The sequence below is a fragment of the Somniosus microcephalus genome, chromosome 21 (assembly GCF_052327205.1).
Source record: "Somniosus microcephalus isolate GS21.2 chromosome 21, FLI_Smic_1.0, whole genome shotgun sequence".
In the NCBI taxonomy this organism is placed as follows: domain Eukaryota; kingdom Metazoa; phylum Chordata; class Chondrichthyes; order Squaliformes; family Somniosidae; genus Somniosus; species Somniosus microcephalus.
In genome coordinates, this window is record NC_141007.1 from 2,482,237 (window position 1) to 2,501,907 (window position 19,671).

General features: G+C 45.6%; 1 protein-coding gene across 1 annotated transcript in view; it reads right to left on the bottom strand.

The window, feature by feature from the left end:
• Positions 1–19,671, bottom strand: part of acsf2 (acyl-CoA synthetase family member 2) — a 325,180-nt gene continuing 305,509 nt past the window's right edge. The window contains exon 16 of the mRNA XM_085963196.1: positions 1–19,671. This exon is cut by the window's right edge and continues 12,087 nt beyond it. The gene's annotated coding sequence lies outside the window, so the exon portion shown is untranslated.

Here is a 19,671-nt window from a genome sequence, read left to right on the forward strand (position 1 = left end):
TGGGAGCTAGCAGATCATTTTATTTTGTATAAACTCAGATCATAAATGATTGCAGAATGTGAAATTATATAATTTACTCTCAAACATGGAACACATCAACAGAACAAATGATTATAATTTTCAGGAAATTATTTGGATGAGTTAAGGCCACATCAAACATGTATTGATAATACAGAGCTAGCGTGATAAAAAGCACCTTATTTTTATTCTGCATTGAATATATATATATATTTATGATGTATAGATATTGCGGTTTGTGCAGAAGTTGTGTTTTGATGTTGGCATGCGTGTCTCTCCAGGGTCAACACGACACCTGTGGAACGTGCACAGGGGAACGGCGGTAATCACTCAGCTTTCGTAATAAGAGAGACTAATTCTACAAGATGCACTGCAGCAACTCACCAAGGCTTCTTCGGCATCACCTCCCAAACCCGTTACCTCTTCCACCTAGAAGGACAAGGGCAGCAGGCGCGTGGGAACACCACCACCTCCAAATACCCCTCCAAGTCACTCACCATCCTGACTTGGAAGTATATTACCGTTCCTTCATCGTCACTGGGTCAAAATCCTGGAGCTCTCTTCCTAACAGCACTGTGGGAGTAGCTTCACCACACGGACTGCAGCGGTTCAAGAAGGCGGCTCAGCACCACCTTCTCATGGGCAATAAATGCTGGCCTTGCCAGCGACACCCACATCCCATAAAAAAACAAATAAAAAACAATGAATTGAATTGCTCTTCAAAAGAGCTGGCACAGACTCAATGGGCCGAATGGCCTCCTTCAGTGCTGTGCTATTCTATGATTCTATGAGTTAAGACCTAACTTCTGTGTTGGAATAATAGTCAAAAAACATCACTTTTGCAAAAGGTTGCTGTCCTTTGGCTGAATTGTGTAAGTGTTTTCTACACTTGTCCGATAGGTTCAGAATTCGTACAAAATGGCTGGTGAGACAGGTAGGAAATCATTATTGGGCGATGCTCATGTTTCTGATCTACCAGTGGCTCAGTTGGTAGATCAGAAGGTTGTGGGTTCAATGGCCAGGCCAGGGCTTGGCCGAGTAATCTAGGCTGGTGGTGCAGCCCACTACTGGGGCCTGACTCTTTGTTCAGGTGGCTGGGTAAAGAGTGGCACAGAATCCTGACCAATGCTCCTTCCTAAATCAATGCCACCAAGTAAACAAACAGACCTACTGGTCATTCATCTTGTTGCTGTTTGTGAGATCTTGTTGTGTGCAACATGGCTGCAAAATAACAACTCACTGCCCTTCAAAGTAACATGTTTTTGAGGGTCATAATAAAGCGCTATAGAAATTCTTTCTTATGATCCTGAATGTTTAAAGTTCAGAGATCTACATCGAGTTACTGGTGCTCGTTAGTTATTTCTCAGCCATGGCTCAGTGGGTAGCACTCTCACCTCTGGGTCATAAGGTTTTCAATTCAAGTCCCACTCCAGGGACCTGAGCCCATAATCTAGGCTGACACTCCAGTGCAGTGCTGAGGGAGTGCTGCAGTGCTGGACGTGTTGTCTTTCAGATGAGACGTTAAACCAAGGCCCCATTTGCCCTCTTAGGTAGACATAAAAGATATAATGACATAATTCAAAGAAGAGCAGGGGTGTCCAGACCAATATTTATCCCTCCACCAACATCACTAAAACAAATTAGCTGGTCATTATCTCACCACTGGTTGTGGATCTTGCTGTGTGCAAGTTGGCTGCTGCACTCCCTGTATTACAAGAGTGACCACACTTCCAAAGTACTTCATTGACTATAAAGCACTTTGGGGCGTCCCGAGGTGGTGAAAGGCGCTATAGAAATGCAAGTCTTTCTTTCTTCTTTTCTTTTTTTGGGTTGATGTTTAATGGGGAAACTGCCGCACAGAGTCCGTTTGTCAGCAGCCATTTCCGTCTCCTGATAGCTCGTTGAGGACTTTTGTCCACTTCCCCCTGTTTCCAGAGTTGAAATTTGATGGTCTGCTCTTGCTTCCAAAGCAGCGCTGAGGAACAGTTTTACAGCTTCCAGTCAGTCAGAACAATGGTCCACTAACAAACCCAAGGAGCTGTACCTGATGGAGATGATTGAGTACTGTGCCATACAGGATAGCCACTGGGACTCTAGCAGTGTCTGACCAATGGTGGAAGGTTAGATGAGTGATCTGCAATTTTACTTGATTTCCAATGGAACAGGAGTAGGCCAGTCAGCAGCTGAAATCTGTTCACCCATTCACTTAGATCATGGCTGATATTTAATACAGGGCAAGAAACAATTTTGAGAGCACTCTTGAGAAACATTAATGGTTAGAGCAGAATTGCTCATGACCCAGATTAATGTTTTGCAGTTTTAATGAAAAAATGAACAAAATTACAGAATGCTCTCCTATAAAATCCCATGTAACAAAAATGGAACGGGACTGTTTGCTCTGCTTTGTACATGCTTGCTGTGGGAAGGTAGGTGGGATAATTGTACCTACAATAGGTGCAGGCATTGTCATCAGATGGTACTGAGGGAGTGACGACCCTGGTCTCCTGTCTCAGTCTCATGGGTCGCCACTTGACAACATTTGGCCTCAACGCGCGCCCCAGCCCCTCGGATCGAAGGACCTGAGAAGTGGCAGGCAACAAACACCTGGACCCAGCAGGATGGGCATCAGATCTGGAGACTTACTGGCTCCTAAGCTCCTGGGCACAGGCCCCTGACAAGGGGTGTACCTGCGCCAGTTGATAGCAGGGCCCAGGCAAAAAAACCTAAACCCAGAAATAGGGCGAGTTCGCCTCGGGTCAGGTGGCATACACTTCAGGGAGGGAGGAAAAGCAGGCCCGTTGAGTCACAGTAAATGAGTGGCATAGAAAGAGTGAACGTGATGGGCTGAGTGGCCTTCTCTCTCGCTGTGTTAACTTGCGCGCATAGATCTCGGTTTCTAACCATTTGGACTGAGGTACAGAATTAAATTCTCCTTTCCGACGTGACAAATATTGAAAATAAAAATGTGGTCAATGTGTCCCTGGAGCAGCTGGAGGGGATTACACTGAAGGGAGAACTGGTGGGGGCACAGAGCTGAGATATCAACAACTAGAACGGTGCCGATAAAACAGTTTCTTCACTGTCCAACACATCTCACATCTGCGGGAGGTTTACCACAATACATCAATGTAGAGATGGTGGCCAGAATTCCACCCAAAACTTGCCCTCAGGATAGAACTTGAATACACCATGATGTCTTCCTACATTCCCCCAGGAAGCCACTGCATTTCCTCATTGACCAGGATTGTTTCATCAGAATATTCTCCAACTTTCTGATGTGGTGGTAGAAAGGTTTAAACTACTTGTTATGTAGGGGGAGGTTGGGCCTGTTGTGGTGCACCGGCCAAGGGTTGAATATTAGAGAAAAGACGATGAAGGGAAGAATACTCTGGAGTGTTGCTTTATCAAATATGGGAATCAGGGAGAGTTTAGACAAAACTTTCTGTTGGCAAGTAAGTGGGTAGGATAGAGTCCATGATAGGGTAGAGTACATGATAGGGTGGAGTCCATGATAGGGTAGAGTCCATGATAGGATAAAGTCCATGATAGGGGAGAGTCCTTGATAGGGTACAGTCCATGATAGGGTAGAGTCCTTGATAGGATAGATTCCTTCAGAGGATAGAGTCCATGATAGGATCAAGTCCATGATAGGATAGGGTAGAATCCATGATAGGATGGAGTCCTTGATAGGGTAGAGTCCATGATAGGGTGGAGTCCATGATAGGGTAGAGTCCATGATAGGGTAGAGTCCTTGATAGGATAGAGTCCATGATAGGGTAGAGTCCATGATAGGGTGGAGTCCATGATAGGGTAGAGTCCATGATAGGGTGGAGTCCATGATAGGATAGAGTCCATGATAGGGTAGAGACCTTGATAGGATCAAGTCCATGATAGGATAGGGTGGAGTCCATGATAGGGTGGAGTCCATGATAGGGTGGAGTCCATGATAGGGTAGAGTCCTTGATAGGATCAAGTCCATGATAGGATAGGGTGGAGTCCTTGATAGGGTAGAGTCCATGATAGGGTACAGTCCATGATAGGGTAGAGTCCTTGATAGGGTAGAGTCCATGATAGGGTAGAGTCCATGATAGGGTAGAGTCCTTGATAGGGTACAGTCCATGATAGGGTAGAGTCCTTGATAGGATAGATTCCTTGAGAGGATAGAGTCCATGATAGGATCAAGTCCATGATAGGATAGGGTAGAGTCCATGATAGGATGGAGTCCTTGATAGGGTAGAGTCCATGATAGGGTGGAGTCCATGATAGGGTGGAGTCCATGATAGGGTGGAGTCCATGATAGGGGAGAGTCCATGATAGGGTAGAGTCCATGATAGGGTGGAGTCCTTGATAGGGTACAGTCCATGACAGGGTAGAGTCCATGACAGGGTAGAGTCCATGATAGGGTAGAGTCCATGATAGGGTAGAGTCCATGATAGGGTAGAGTCCATGATAGGGTAGAGCCCATGATAGGGTAGAGTCCTTGATAGGATAGATTCCTTGAGAGGATAGAGTCCATGATAGGATCAAGTCCATGATAGGATTGGGTAGAGTCCATGATAGGATGGAGTCCTTGATAGGGTAGAGTCCATGATAGGGTAGAGTCCATGATAGGGTAGAGTCCATGATAGGGTAGAGTCCATGATAGGGTAGTGTCCATGATAGGATAAAGTCCATGATAAGGTCGAGTCCATGATAGGGTCGAGTCCATGATAGGGTCGAGTCCATGATAGGGTGGAGTCCATGATAGGGTGGAGTCCATGATAGGGGAGAGTCCATGATAGGGTGGAGTCCATGATAGGGTGGAGTCCATGATAGGATGGAGTCCTTGATAGGGTACAGTCCATGACAGGGTAGAGTCCATGATAGGGTAGAGTCCATGATAGGGGAGAGTCCTTGATAGGATAGACTCCAAATAGGTTAGAGTCGTTGATAGGGTACAGTCCCTGATAGGATGGAGTCCATGATAGGGGAGAGTCCTTGATAGGATAGACTCCAAATAGGTTAGAGTCGTTGATAGGGTACAGTCCCTGATAGGATGGAGTCCATGATAGGGTAGAGTCCATGATAGGGGAGAGTCCATGATAGGGGAGAGTCCATGATAGGGTAGAGTCCATGACAGGGTAGAGTCCATGACAGGGTAGAGTCCATGACAGGGGAGAGTCCTTGATAGGATAGACTCCAAATAGGTTAGAGTCGTTGATAGGGTACAGTCCCTGATAGGATGGAGTCCATGATAGGGTAGAGTCCATGACAGGGTAGAGTCCATGATAGGGTAGAGTCCTTGATACGATAAGAGTGCATGATAGGGGAGAGTCCGTGATAGGGTAGAGTCGTTGATAGGGTGGAGTCCATGATAGGGTGGCGTCCATGATAGGATAGAGTCCTTGATAGGATAGAGTCCATGCAAGGATAGAGTCCATGATAGGGTAGAGTCCATGATAGGGTAGAATCCATGACAGGATAGGGTCCGTGATAGGGTAGATTCCATGATAGGTTAGAGTCCATGATAGGATAGTCCTTGATAGGTAGAGTCCATGCAAGGACAGAGTCCTTGATAGGATAGACTCCAAATAGGTTAGAGTCCTTCATAGGATAATGTCCATGATAGGGGAGAGTACTTGAAAGGATAGTGTCCATGATAGGATAGAGTCCAGGATAGGATAGAGTCCAGGATAGGATAGAGTCCAGGATAGGGTATAGTCCATGATAGGGTAGAGTCCATGATAGGGTACAGTCCGTGATAGGATAGAGTACTTGATAGGGTATAGTCCATGATAGGGTAGAGTCCATGATAGGGTAGAGTCCATGATAGGGTAGAGTCCGTGATAGGATAAAGTCCATGATAGGGGAGAGTCCATGATAGGATAGATTCCTTGATAAGATAGCGTCCACGATAGGATAGAGTCCACGATAGGATGCAGTCCTTGATAGGATAGAGTCCATGGTAGGATAGAGTCCTTGAGAGGATAGAGTCCATGATAGGATCAAGTCCATGATAGGATAGAGTCCATGATAGGGTAGAGTCCATGATAGGGTAGAGTCCATGATAGGGTAGAGTCCATGATAGGGTAGAGTCCATGATAGGGTGGAGTCCATGATAGGGTGGAGTCCATGATAGGGTGGAGTCCATGATAGGGTGGAGTCCATGATAGGGTGGAGTCCATGATAGGGTAGAGTCCATGATAGGGTAGAGTCCATGATAGGGTAGAGTCCATGATAGGGTAGAGTCCATGATAGGGTAGAGTCCATGATAGGATAGAGTCCTTGAGAGGATAGAGTCCATGATAGGATAGAGTCCGTGATAGGGTAGATTCCATGCAAGGATAGAGCACTTGATAGGATAGACACCAAATAGGGTAGAGTCCTTGATAGGATAATGTCCATGATAGGATAGAGTCCTTGATAGGGTAGAGTCCATGGTAGGGTAGAGTCCTTGATAGGATAAAGTGCATGATAGGGGAGAGTCTGTGATAGGGTAGAGTCCTTCATAGGATAGAGTCATTGATAGGATAGAGTCCTTGATAGGATAGAGTCTATGGTAGGGTAGAATCTATGATAGGGTAGAGTCCAGAATAGGATAGAGTCCATGATAGGGTAGAGTCCCTGATAGGATGGAGTCCATGATAGGGTAGTGTCCTTGATATGGTAGAGTCCATGATAGGGTAGAGTCCATGATAGGGTAGAGTCCTTGAGAGGATAGAGTCCATGATAGGATAGAGTCCTTGAGAGGATAGTGTCCATGATAGGGTAGAGTCCTTGGTAGGATAGAGTCCATGATAGGGTAGAGTCCAGGATAGGATAGAGTCCATGACAGGGATAGAGTCCTTGACAGGATAGAGTCCATGAGAGGGGAGAGTCCTTGATAGGATAGAGTCCTTGACAGGGTGGGGTCAATGATAGTGTAGAGTCCATGATAGGGCAGAATCCATGATAGGATAGAGTCCATGATAGGATAGTCCTTGATAAGTAGAGTCCATGCAAGGATAGAGTACTTGATAGGATAGACACCAAATAGGTTAGAGTCCTTGATAGGATAGAGTCCATGCAAGGATAGAGTCCTTGATAGGATAGAGTCCATGATAGGGGAGAGTCCATGATAGGGTAGAGTCCATGATAGGATAGATTCCATGATAGGGTGGGGTCAATGATAGGATAGAGTCCTTGATAGGATAGAGTCCATGATAGGGGAGAGTCCGTGCAAGGATAGAGTCCTTCATCGGATAGAGTCCATGATAGGGGAGGGCCTTGATAGGGTTGAGTCCATGATAGGGTAGAGTCCTTGATAGGATAGAGTCCTTGATAGGGTGGGGTCAATGATAGTGTAGAGTCCATGATAGGGCAGAATCCATGATAGGGCAGAATCCATGAAAGGGTAGAGTCCATCATAGGGTACAGTCCATGATAGGATAGAGTCCATGGTATAGGGCAGAGTCCAGGATAGGATAGAGTCCAGGATAGGGTAGAGCCCATGATAGGGTACAGTCCATGACAGGATAGAGTCCTTGACAGGATAGAGTCCATGAGAGGGTAGAGTCCTTGAGAGGAAAAATCCATGATAAGGGAGAGTCCTTGATCGGGTACAGTCCATGATATGGTAGAGCCCTTGATAGGATAGATTCCTTGATAAGATAGCGTCCTTGATAGGATAGAGTCCACGATAGGATGCAGTCCTTGACAGGAGAGAGTCCATGATAGGGTGGATTCCTTGATAGGGTGGAGTCTATGATAGGATAGAGTCCATGATAGGATAGAGTCCATGATAGGGTAGGGTCCATGATAGGGTAGAGTCCTTGATAGGATAGAGTCCATGATAGGGTGGAGTCCATGATAGGGTAGAGTCCTTGAGAGGATAGAGTCCATGATAGGATGAAGTCCATGTTAGGATAGGGTAGAGTCCATGATAGGATGGAGTCCTGGATAGGGTAGAGTCCATGATAGGGTAGAGTCCATGATAGGATAGAGTCCATGATAGGATGGGGTCAATGATAGGGTAGAGTCCATGATAGGATGGAGTCCATGATAGGATAGAGTCGTTGATAGGGTAGAGTCCATGATAGGGTAGAGTCCATGATAGGGTAGAGTCCATGATAGGGTAGAGTCCATGATAGGGTTGAGTCCATGATAGGGTTGAGTCCTTGATAGGATAGAGTCCTTGATAGGATAGAGTCCTTGATAGGATGCAGTCCTTGATAGGATGCAGTCCTTGATAGGATAGACTCCATGATAGGATAGAGTGCTTGATAGGATAGAGTCCATGATAGGGGAGGGCCTTGATAGGGTTGAGTCCATGATAGGGTAGAGTCCTTGATAGGATAGATTCCTTGATAAGATAGAGTCCTTGATAGGATAGATTCCTTGATAAGATAGCGTCCTTTATAGGATAGAGTCCACGATAGGATGCAATCCTTGACAGGATGGAGTCCTTGATAGGATAGAGTCCATGATAGGGTGGAGTCCATGATAGGGTAGAGTCCAGGATAGGGTAGAGTCCCTGATAGGATGGAGTCCATGATAGGATAGAGTCCATGACGGGATAGAGTCCATGATAGGGTAGTGTCCTTGATAGGGTAGAGTCCATGATAGGATAGAGTCCTTGACGGGATAGAGTCCATGATAGGGTAGTGTCCTTGATAGGGTAGAGTCCATGATAGGATAGAGTCCATGATAGGATAGAGTCCATGGTATAGGGCAGAGTCCAGGATAGGATAGAGTCCTTGATAGGGTAGAGCCCATGATAGGGTAGAGTCCATGACAGGATAGAGTCCTTGACAGGATAGAGTCCATGAGAGGGTAGAGTCCTTGAGAGGAAAAATCCATGATAAGGGAGAGTCCTTGATCGGGTACAGTCCATGATATGGTAGAGTCCTTGATTGGATAGATTCCTTGATAAGATAGTGTCCTTGATAGGATAGAGTCCACGATAGGATGCAGTCCTTGACAGGATAGAGTCCATGATAGGATAGAGTCCTTGATAGGGTGGAGTCTATGATAGGATAGAGTCCATGATAGGATAGAGTCCATGATAGGATAGAGTCCATGATAGGATAGAGTCCATGATAGGATAGAGTCCATGATAGGGTAGAGTCCATGATAGGGTAGAGTCCATGATAGGGTAGAGTCCATGATAGGGTAGAGTCCTTGATAGGATAGAGTCCATGATAGGGTGGAGTCCATGATAGGGTAGAGTCCTTGAGAGGATAGAGTCCATGATAGGATGAAGTCCATGTTAGGATAGGGTAGAGTCCATGATAGGATGGAGTCCTGGATAGGGTAGAGTCCATGATAGGATAGAGTCCTTCATAGGATAGAATCCTCGATAGGATGCAGTCCTTGATAGGATAGTGTCCATGATAGGATAGAGTCCTTGATAGGATAGAGGCCATGATAGGGTAGTGTCCTTGATAGGGTAGAGTCCATGATAGGATAGAGTCCATGATAGGGTAGAGTCCATGATAGGGTAGAGTCCATGATAGGGTAGAGTCCATGATAGGGTAGAGTCCATGATAGGGTAGAGTCCATGATAGGATAGAGTCCATGATAGGATAGAGTCCATGATAGGGTAGAGTCCATGATATGGTAGAGTCCATGATATGGTAGAGTCCATGATAGGGTAGAGTCCTTGATAGGATAGATTCCTTGATAAGATAGAGTCCTTCATAGGATAGAATCCACGATAGGATGCAGTCCTTGATAGGATAGTGTCCATGATAGGGTAGAGTCCTTGATAGGATAGAGGCCATGATAGGGTAGATTCCTCGATATGATAAGCGTCCATGATAGGGGAGAGTCCATGATAGGGTAGAGTCCATGATAGGGTGGGGTCCCTGATAGCATGGAGTCCATGATAGGATAGAGTCCTTGATAGGGTACAGTCCATGATAGGGTAGAGTCCATGATAGGGTAGAGTCCTTGATAGGATAGAGTCCATGATAGGGGAGAGTCTGTGATAGGGTAGATTCCTTCATAGGATAGAGTCCTTGATAGGATAGAGTCCTTGATAGGATAGAGTCCATGGTAGGGTAGAGTCCATGATAGGGTAGAGTCCGTGATAGGGTAGATTCCTTCATCGGATAGAGTCCTTGATAGGATAGAGTCCTTGATAGGATAGAGTCCATGATAGAATAGAGACCTTGATAGGGTGGGATCCATGATAGGGTAGAGCCCATGAGAGGTTAGATTCAATGATTTGGTAGAGTCATTGATAGCGCAGAGTCCATGATAGGATGCAGTCCATGATAGGGTAGAGTCCTTGATAGGATAAAGACCATGATAGGGGAGAGTCCTTGATAGGATAGAGTCCTTGATAGGATAGAGTCCTTGATAGGGCCGAGTCCATGATAGGGCAGAGTCCATGTTAGGGTACTGTTGTGTCTCAAGGGGTTTTATACCCTTACCTATATAACAATTAAGAAGGACTCCGGGGTGGAGAGTTTAGTTCACGGCCATTTTATTTACAATGTGCTTCTTCACTCAATGCACTACATTTCCCATAGTGCATTGCAAATCACCACTACGGTATCCCATGTGGGCAATCCTAATACACATTCAAAATACACAGCAGGTAGAGTCCATGATAGGATAGAGTCCATGATAGGGTAGACTCCATGATAGGATAGATTTCATGATAGGATAGAGTCCATGAAATGGTAGAATCCTTGATAGGGTGGAGTCCATGATAGGGTAGAATCGTTGATAAGGTAGAGTCCATCATAGGATAGAGTCCTTGATAGGATAGAATCCAAGATAGGGTAGAGTCCGTGAAATGTTGGAGTCCTTGATAGGATAGAGTCCATGATAGGGTAGGGTTCATGATAGGGCAGAGTCCATGATAGGGTAGAGTCCATCATAGGGTAGAGTCCATGATAGGGTGGAGTCCATGATATGATAGCGTCAATGATATTGTAGAGTCCATGATAGGGCAGAATCCATGACAGGATAGAGTCCATGATAGGGTAGATTCCATGATAGGTTAGAGTCCATGATAGTCCTTGATAGGTAGAGTCCATGCAAGGATAGAGTCCTTGATAGGATAGACTCCAAATAGGTTAGAGTCCTTGATAGGATAATGTCCATGATAGGGGAGAGTCCATGATAGGATAGAGTCCATGATAGGGTGGAGTCCATGATAGGGTAGAGTCCTTGGTAGGATAGAGTCCATGATAGGGTAGAGTCCATGATAGGGGAGAGTCCATGATAGGATAGAGTCCATGATAGGGTAGAGTCCATGATAGGGCAGAGTCCAGGATAGGATAGAGTCCAGGATAGGGTAGAGTCCCTGATAGGATGGAGTCCATGATAGGATAGAGTCCTTGATAGGGTATAGTCCATGATAGGGTAGAGTCCATGATAGGGTAAAGTCCATGGTAGGGTAGAGTCCATGATAGGGTAAAGTCCATGATAGGGGAGAGTCCTTGATAGGATAGATTCCTTGATAAGATAGAGTCCTTCATAGGATAGAGTCCACGATAGGATGCAGTCCTTGATAGGATCGTGTCCACGATAGGATGGAGTCCATGGTAGGGGAGAGTCCATGATAGGATAGAGTCCGTGATAGGGTGGGGTCAATGATATGGTAGAGTCCATGATAGGATAGAGTCCATGATAGGGTGGAGTGCATGATAGGGTAGAGTCCTTGATAGGGTGGGGTCAATGATAGTGTAGAGTCCATGATAGGGCAGAATCCATGATAGGGCAGAATCCATGATAGGTTAGAGTCCATGATAGGATAGTCCTTGATAGGTAGAGTCCATGCAAGGATAGAGTACTTGATAGGATAGACACCAAATAGGTTAGAGTCCTTGATAGGATAGTGTCCATGATAGGGGAGAGTACTTTATAGGGTAGAGTCCTTGATAGGGTAGAGCCCATGATAGGGTAGAGTCCATGATAGGGTAGAGTCCAGAATAGGATAGAGTCCATGATAGGGTAGAGTCCCTGATAGGATGGAGTCCCTGATAGGATAGAGTCCTTGATAGGGTAGAGTCCATGATAGGGTAAAGTCCATGGTAGGGTAGAGTCGTTGATAGGATAGAGTCCACAATAGGATGCAGTCCTTGATAGGATAGAGTCCATGATAGGATAGAGTCCTTGATAGTGTAGAGCCCATGATAGGGTAGAGTCCATGATAGGGTAGAGTCCGTGATAGGATAGAGTCCATGATAGGGTAGAGTCCATGATAGGATAGAGTCCATGATAGGGTAGAGTCCAGAATAGGATAGAGTCCATGATAGGGTAGAGTCCCTGATAGGATGGAGTCCATGATAGGCTAGAGTCCTTGATAGGGTAGAGTCCATGATAGGGCAAAGTCCATGGTAGGGTAGAGTCGTTGATAGGATAGAGTCCATGGTAGGTTAGAGTCCCTGATAGGATAGAGTCCATGATAGGGTAGAGCCCATGATAGGGTAGAGTCCATGACAGGATAGAGTCCATGACAGGGTAGAGTCCTTGACAGGATAAAGTCCATGATACGGGAGAGTCCTTGATAGGGTACAGTCCATGATAGGGTAGTGTCCTTGATAGGATAGAATCCATGACAGGATAGACTCCTTGACAGGATAGAGTCCATGATTGGATAGAGTCCACGATAGGATGCAGTCCTTCATAGGATAGAGTCCATGATAGGATAGAGTCCTTGATAGGATAGAGTCCATGATAGGGTAGAGTCCATGATAGGGGAGAGTCTGTGATAGGGTAGATTCCTTCATAGGATAGAGTCCTCGATAGGATAGAGTCCTTGATAGGATAGAGTCCATGGTAGGGTAGAGTCTATGATAGGGTAGAGTCCATGATATGGTAGAGTCCATGATAGGGTAGAGCCCATGATAGGGTAGAGTCCATGATAGGGTAGAGTCCTTGATAGGATAGAGTCCATGACAGGATAGAGTCCTTGACAGGATAGATTCCTTGATAAGATGGAGTCCTTGATAGGATAGAGTCCACGATAGGATGCAGTCCTTGATAGGAGAGAGTCCATGATAGGGTAGAGTCCATGATAGGGGAGAGTCTGTGATAGGCTAGATTCCTTCATAGGATAGAGTCCTTGATAGGATAGAGTCTTTGATAGGATAGAGTCCATGGTAGGGTAGAGTCCATGATAGGGTAGAGTTCATGATAGGATAGAGTCCATGATAGGGTGGGGTCCATGATAGGATAGATTCCATGATAGGTCAGAGTCCATGTTAGGGTAGAGTCCAGAATAGGATAGAGTCCATGATAGGGTAGAGTCCCTGATAGGATGGAGTCCATGATAGGATAGAGTCGTTGATAGGATAGAGTCCATGATAGGGTAGAGTCCATGATAGGGTAGAGTCCATGATAGGGTAGAGTCCTTGATAGGATAGAGTCCATGACAGGATAGAGTCCATGATACGGGAGAGTCCTTGATAGGGTACAGTCCATGATATGGTAGAGTCCTTGATAGGATAGATTCCTTGATAAGATAGAGTCCTTGATAGGATAGAGTCCACGATAGGATGCAGTCCTTGATAGGATAGAGTCCATGATAGGATAGAGTCCTTGATACGATAGAGTCCATGATAGGGGAGAGTCCACGATAGGGTAGAGTCCATGATAGGGTAGAGTCCATGATAAGATAGAATCTATGATAGGGCAAACTCGAGCGGCAGAGCGGGGCTATTAAAGGCCCCAGAGACCAGGTAAGGCCTCACAGCGTTGGTGGGAATCTCGAGCGGCAGAGCGGGGCTATTAAAGGCCCCAGAGACCAGGTAAGGCCTCACAGCATCGGCGGGAAACTCGAGCGGCAGAACGGGGCTATAAAAGGCCCAGAGACCAGGTAAGGCCTCACAGCATCGGCGGGAAACTCGAGCGGCAGAACGGGGCTATAAAAGGCCCAGAGACCAGGTAAGGCATCACAGCGTCGGCGGGAATCTCGAGCGGCAGAGCGGGGCTATTAAAGGCCCCAGAGACCAGGTAAGGCGTACCAGTCTCCGAACTCGGAACTCGGAGGGAAGGAGAGAGGTAAAAAGTAATCCAAGTGTGACGTCACCAGAAAGCGGGTAAGTGATTGGTTGGTAAGTATTTCTCTCTTTTTTAAGCTTAAACTCTGTGGTTTATAGTTTCTAAGGTGCGATATTCATCATCTAGAATCGGGGCAGAGGGTATTTAAAAATAATATTAATAAATTTAATTAATTACATAGAATGGGAGAGCAGGTGATGTGTCGCTGCTGCAATATGTGGGAGCTGGTGGACACCATTGATGCTCACGGTGATCACATTTGCAGTAAGTGTTGGCTTCTCGAGGAATTCCGGCTCCGTGTTGAAGAGCTGGAGTCCAAGCTTCAAACACTGAGACACATCAGGGAGGGGGAGAGTTACCTGGACTCTGTGTATCTGGAGGTAGTCACACCAATTAGATTAATTAATTCAGATGTAGTCCGTGGCCAGGGTCAGGATGGTGTGACTAGAAGTGAGGCAGGTACGGGGATCCAGGAGGTAGTGTTGGAGGAGCCGCAGCCCTTGCACTTGTCCAACAGGTTCGAGGCTCTTGCTCCCTGTGAGGATGGGAACAGGGACTGCGGGGAGGATGAGCAACCTGGCCACAGCACCGTAGAGCGGGGGGCCATTCAAGTGGGGGGAGTTAAAAGAAATGTTGTAGTGGTAGGGGATAGTATCGTTAGGGGGATAGATAGAGTTCTTTGCAGCCGAGAGCGAGAGTCCCGAAGGCTGTGTTGCCTGCCCGGTGCCAGGGTTAAGGACATCTCCTCTGGGCTGGAGAGAAACTTGGAGTGGGAGGGGGAGGATCCAGTTGTCGTGGTCCATGTTGGTACCAACGACATAGATAGGACAAGGAAGGAGGTTCTGCTGAGGGAGTTTGAGCAGCTAGGGGCCAAATTAAAAAGCAGAACCACAAGGGTAATAATCTCTGGATTACTACCTGAGCCACGTGCAAATTTGGCTAGGTAAATAAAATTAGAGAGTTAAATGCGTGGCTCAAAGACAGGTGTGGGAGAAATGGGTTTTGCTTCCTGGGACACTGGCATCAGTACTGGGACAGGAGAGAGCTGTTCCGTTGGGATGGACTTCACTTGGCCAGTGCTGGGACTAGAATCCTGGCGAATCGAATAACAAAGGCTGTAGAGAGGGCTTTAAACTAATTAGTGGGGGGAGGTTTTAAGAGAGCGAAAAATAAAAATGACAGCGGAGAAGGCAATAGAGCAAGGTAGCAGTGGGGGAATTAAAAACCAGAGCGTGTCAGGAAGGGACAGAATGTATAATGATAAAGGTAAAGTAGTAAAAGGGGTAAAAGCAGGAATAAATTGTCAGAAAACATATTTGAAAGTTCTTTATCTGAATGCACGCAGCATTCGTAACAAAATTGACAAGTTGACGGTGCAAATAACTACACATGGGTATGATCTGGTGGCCATTACGGAAACATGGCTGCAAGATAATCATGACTGGGAACTAAACATATTTGACAGTTAGGAAGGACAGACAGGAAGGAAAGGGAGGTGGGGTTAATCAAGGATGGAATCACTGCAATAGTCAGAAATGATATTGGGTCAAAGGATCAGGATAGTGAAACAGTTTGGGTGGAGATAAGGAATAATAAGGGGAAAAAGTCACTAGTGGGCGTAGTCTATAGGCCTCCTAACAGTTGCAACTCTGTTGGTCAGAGTATAAATCAGAAAATAGTTGGGGCTTGTAATAAGGGAACAGCTATAATCATGGGGGATTTTAACTTTCATATTGACTGGACTAATCAAATTGGGCATGGCAGCATTGAGGAAGAGTTCATAGAGTGTATTAGGGATGGGTTCCTTGAGCAGTATGTAACTGAACCAACCAGGGGGCAGGCAATCTTAGATCTGGTCCTGTGTAATGAGACAGGATTAATAAAAAATGTCCTAGTAAAGGATCCCCTTGGAATGAGTGACCATATTATGGTTGAATTCCAAATTCAGTTTGAGGGTGAGAGAGTTGGATTTCAAACCAGCGTACTAAGCTTAAATAAAGGAGACTATGAAGGTATGAGAGTAGAATTGACTAAAGTGGACTGGGAAAACAGATTAAAGTGTAAGACGGTACAGGAGCAGTGGTCTACATTCAAGGAGATATTTCACATCTTTCAAGATAAATATATTCCACTGAGGAAAAAGGGGAGTAAAAGAAAAGATAGCCATCCATGGCTTAGTAAAGTAATAAAGGATAGTAGTCGACTGAAAACAAGGGCATATAAATTAGCCAAATCTAGTGGGAGGATAGAAGATTGGGAAGCATTTAAAAGCCAGCAAACAATAACTAAAAGATTACTTAAGAAAGGGAAGATAGATTATGAAAGTAAACTAGCAAAAAATATAAAAACAGATAGCAAGAGTTTCTACAGCTATATAAAAAGAAAAAGGGTGGCTAAAATGAACGTTGGTCCCTTAGAGGATGGGACCGGGAAACTAGTGGTGGGGAACATGGAGATGGCAAAGACGCTGAACAAATATTTTATATCAGTCTTTACATTAGAGGATACTAAAAATATCCCAACACTGGACAAACAGGGGGCAATGGGGGGGGAGGAACTAAACACGATTAAAATCACTAAGGAGATGGTACTCAGTAAAATAATGGGACTTAAGGCGGATAAATCCCCCGGACCTGATGGCCTACATCCTAGGGTCTTGAGAGAAGTGGCGGTAGGGATTGTGGATGCATTGGTGATCATTTTCCAGAATTCCCTGGACTCAGGAAAGGTCCCGACAGATTGGAAAACTGCTAATGTAACACCCTTATTTAAGAAGGGAAGTAGACAAAAAGCTGTAAACTATAGACCAGTTAGCCTAACATCTGTGGTTGGCAAAATGTTGGAGTCCATTATTAAGGAAACAGTAACAGAGCATTTGGATAAACATAATTTAATAGGACAAAGTCAGCATGGTTTTACGAAGGGGAAGTCATGTTTGACAAATTTGCTCGAATTCTTTGAGGATGTAACATACAGGGTGGATAAAGGGGAACCAGTGGATGTAGTGTATTTGGACTTCCAAAAGGCATTTGACAAGGTTCCACACAAAAGATTACTGATCAAGATAAAAAATCACGGGACTGGGGGTAACATACTGGCATGGGTGGAAGATTGGCTATCTAACAGAAAATAAAGAGTTGGGATAAATGGTTCGTTCTCGGGCTGGCAATCAGTAACTAGTGGTGTTCCGCAGGGGTCAGTGCTGGGACCCCAACTCTTTACAATCTATATTAACGATTTGGAGGAAGGGACCGAGTGCAACATATCCAAGTTTGCCGACGATACAAAGATGGGAGGGAAAGCAGTGAGTGAGGAGGACATAAAAAACCTGCAAAAGGACAGAGACAGGCTAAGTGAGTGGGCAGAGATTTGGCAGATGCAATATAATGTTGGAAAGTGTGAGGTTATGCACTTTGGCAGAAAAAATCAAAGAGCAAGTTATTATCTAAATGGAGAGAAACTGCAAAGTGCTACAGTACAAAGGGATCTGGGGGTCCTGGTGCATGAAACACAAAAGGTTAGTATGCAGGTGCAGCAGGTGATCAGGAAGGCCAATGGAATCTTGGCTTTTATTGCAAGGGGGATGGAGTATAAAAACAGGGAAGTCTTGCTGCAGTTATACAGGGTATTGGTGAGGCCACACCTGGAATACTGCGTGCAGTTTTGGTTTCCATATTTAAGAAAAGATATACTTGCTCTCGAGGTGGTTCAGAGAAGGTTCACTCGGTTGATTCCAGAGATTAGGGGGTTGACGTATGAGGAAAGGTTGAGTAGGTTGGGACTCTACTCATTGGAGTTCAGAAGAATGAGAGGCGATCTTATCGAAACATATAAGATTGTGAGGGGGCTTGATCGGGTGTATGTGGTGAGGATGTTTCCACTGATGGGTGAGACGAGAACTAGGGGGTATAATCTTAGAATAAGGGGCTGCCCTTTCAAAACTGAGATGAGGAGAAACTTCTTCACTCAGAGGGTAGTAAATCTATGGAATTTGCTACCCTAGAGAGCTGTGAAAGCTGCAACATTAAATAAATTTAAAATGGAGATAGACATTTTCCAAGCAGATAAGGGAATTAGGGGTTACGGGGAGAGGGCAGGGAAGTGGACGTGAGTCTAGATTCAGATCAGCCATGATCCTATTTAATGGCGGAGCAGGCCCGAGGGGCCGTATGGCCTACTCCTGCTCCTATTTCTTATGTTCTTATGTTCTGATGTTCATCATGGGATAGAATCCTTGATAGGGTGGAGTCTAGGAGAGTGTAGAGTCCATGATAGGGCAGAATCCATGATAGGATAGAGTCCATGATAGGGTAAATTCCATGATAGGATAGAGTCCATGATAGGATAGTCCTTGATAGGTTAGAGTCCATGCAAGGATAGAGTCCTTGATAGGACAGACTCCAAATAGGATAGAGTCCTTGATAGGATAGAGTCCATGATAGGGTAGAGTCCATGATAGGGTAAAGTCCATGATAGGGTAGAGTCCATGATAGGATAGAGTCCATGATAGGGTAGAGCCCATGATAGGGTAGAGCCCATGATAGGATAGAGTCCTTGATAGGCTAGAGTCCATAATAGGGTAGAGTCCTTGATAGGGTAGAGTCCATGATAGGGTAGAGTCCGTGATAGGATAGAGTCCATGACAGGGTAGAGTCCATGACAGGGTAGAGTCCATGATAGGGTAGAGTCCATGATAGGATAGAGTCCATGATAGGGTAGAGTCCATGATAGGGGAGAGTCCAGGATAGGATAGAGTCCATGATAGGGTCGAGTCCCTGATAGGATAGAGTCCTAGATAGGGGAGAGTCCATGATAGGGTAGAGTCCATGATAGGGTAGAGCCCATGATAGGGTAGTGTCCATGATAGGGGAGAGTCCATGATAGGATGCAGTCCATGATAGGATAGAGTCCTTGATAGGGCAGAGTCCATGATAGGGCAGAGTCCATGATAGGGCAGAGTCCATGATAGGGTAGAGTCCATGATAGGGTGGAGTCCATGATACGATAGAGTCCATGATACGATAGAGTCCATGATAGGGTACAGTCCATGATAGGGTAGAGTCCATGATAGGGTAGAGTCCATGATAGGGTAGAGTCCATGATAGGGTGGAGTCCATGATAGGGTGGAGTCCATGATAGGGTAGAGTCCATGATAGGGTAGAGTCCATGATAGGGTAGAGTCCATGATAGGGTAGAGTCCATGATACGATAGAGTCCATGATAGGGTAGAGTCCATGATAGGGTAGAGTCCATGATAGGGTAGAGTCCATGTTAGGGTAGAGTCCATGTTAGGGTAGTGTCCATGATAGGGTAGAGTCCATGATAGGGTAGGGTCCATGATAGGGTAGAGTCCATGATAGGGTAGAGTCCATGATAGGGTAGAGTCCATGATAGGGTAGAGTCCATGACAGGGTAGAGTCCATGACAGGGTAGAGTCCATGACAGGGTAGAGTCCATGACATGGTAGAGTCCATGATAGGGCAGAGTCCATGATAGGATAGAGTCCATGATAGGATAGAGTCCATGATAGGGTAGAGTCCATGGCAGGGTTGGGTACATGATAGGTCGGTGTCCATGGTACGGTAGAGTCCATGATAGGGTAGAGCCCATGATAGGTTAGACTCCTTGATAGGGGAGACTCCATGATAGGGTAGGGTCCAGGATAGGGGAGAGTCC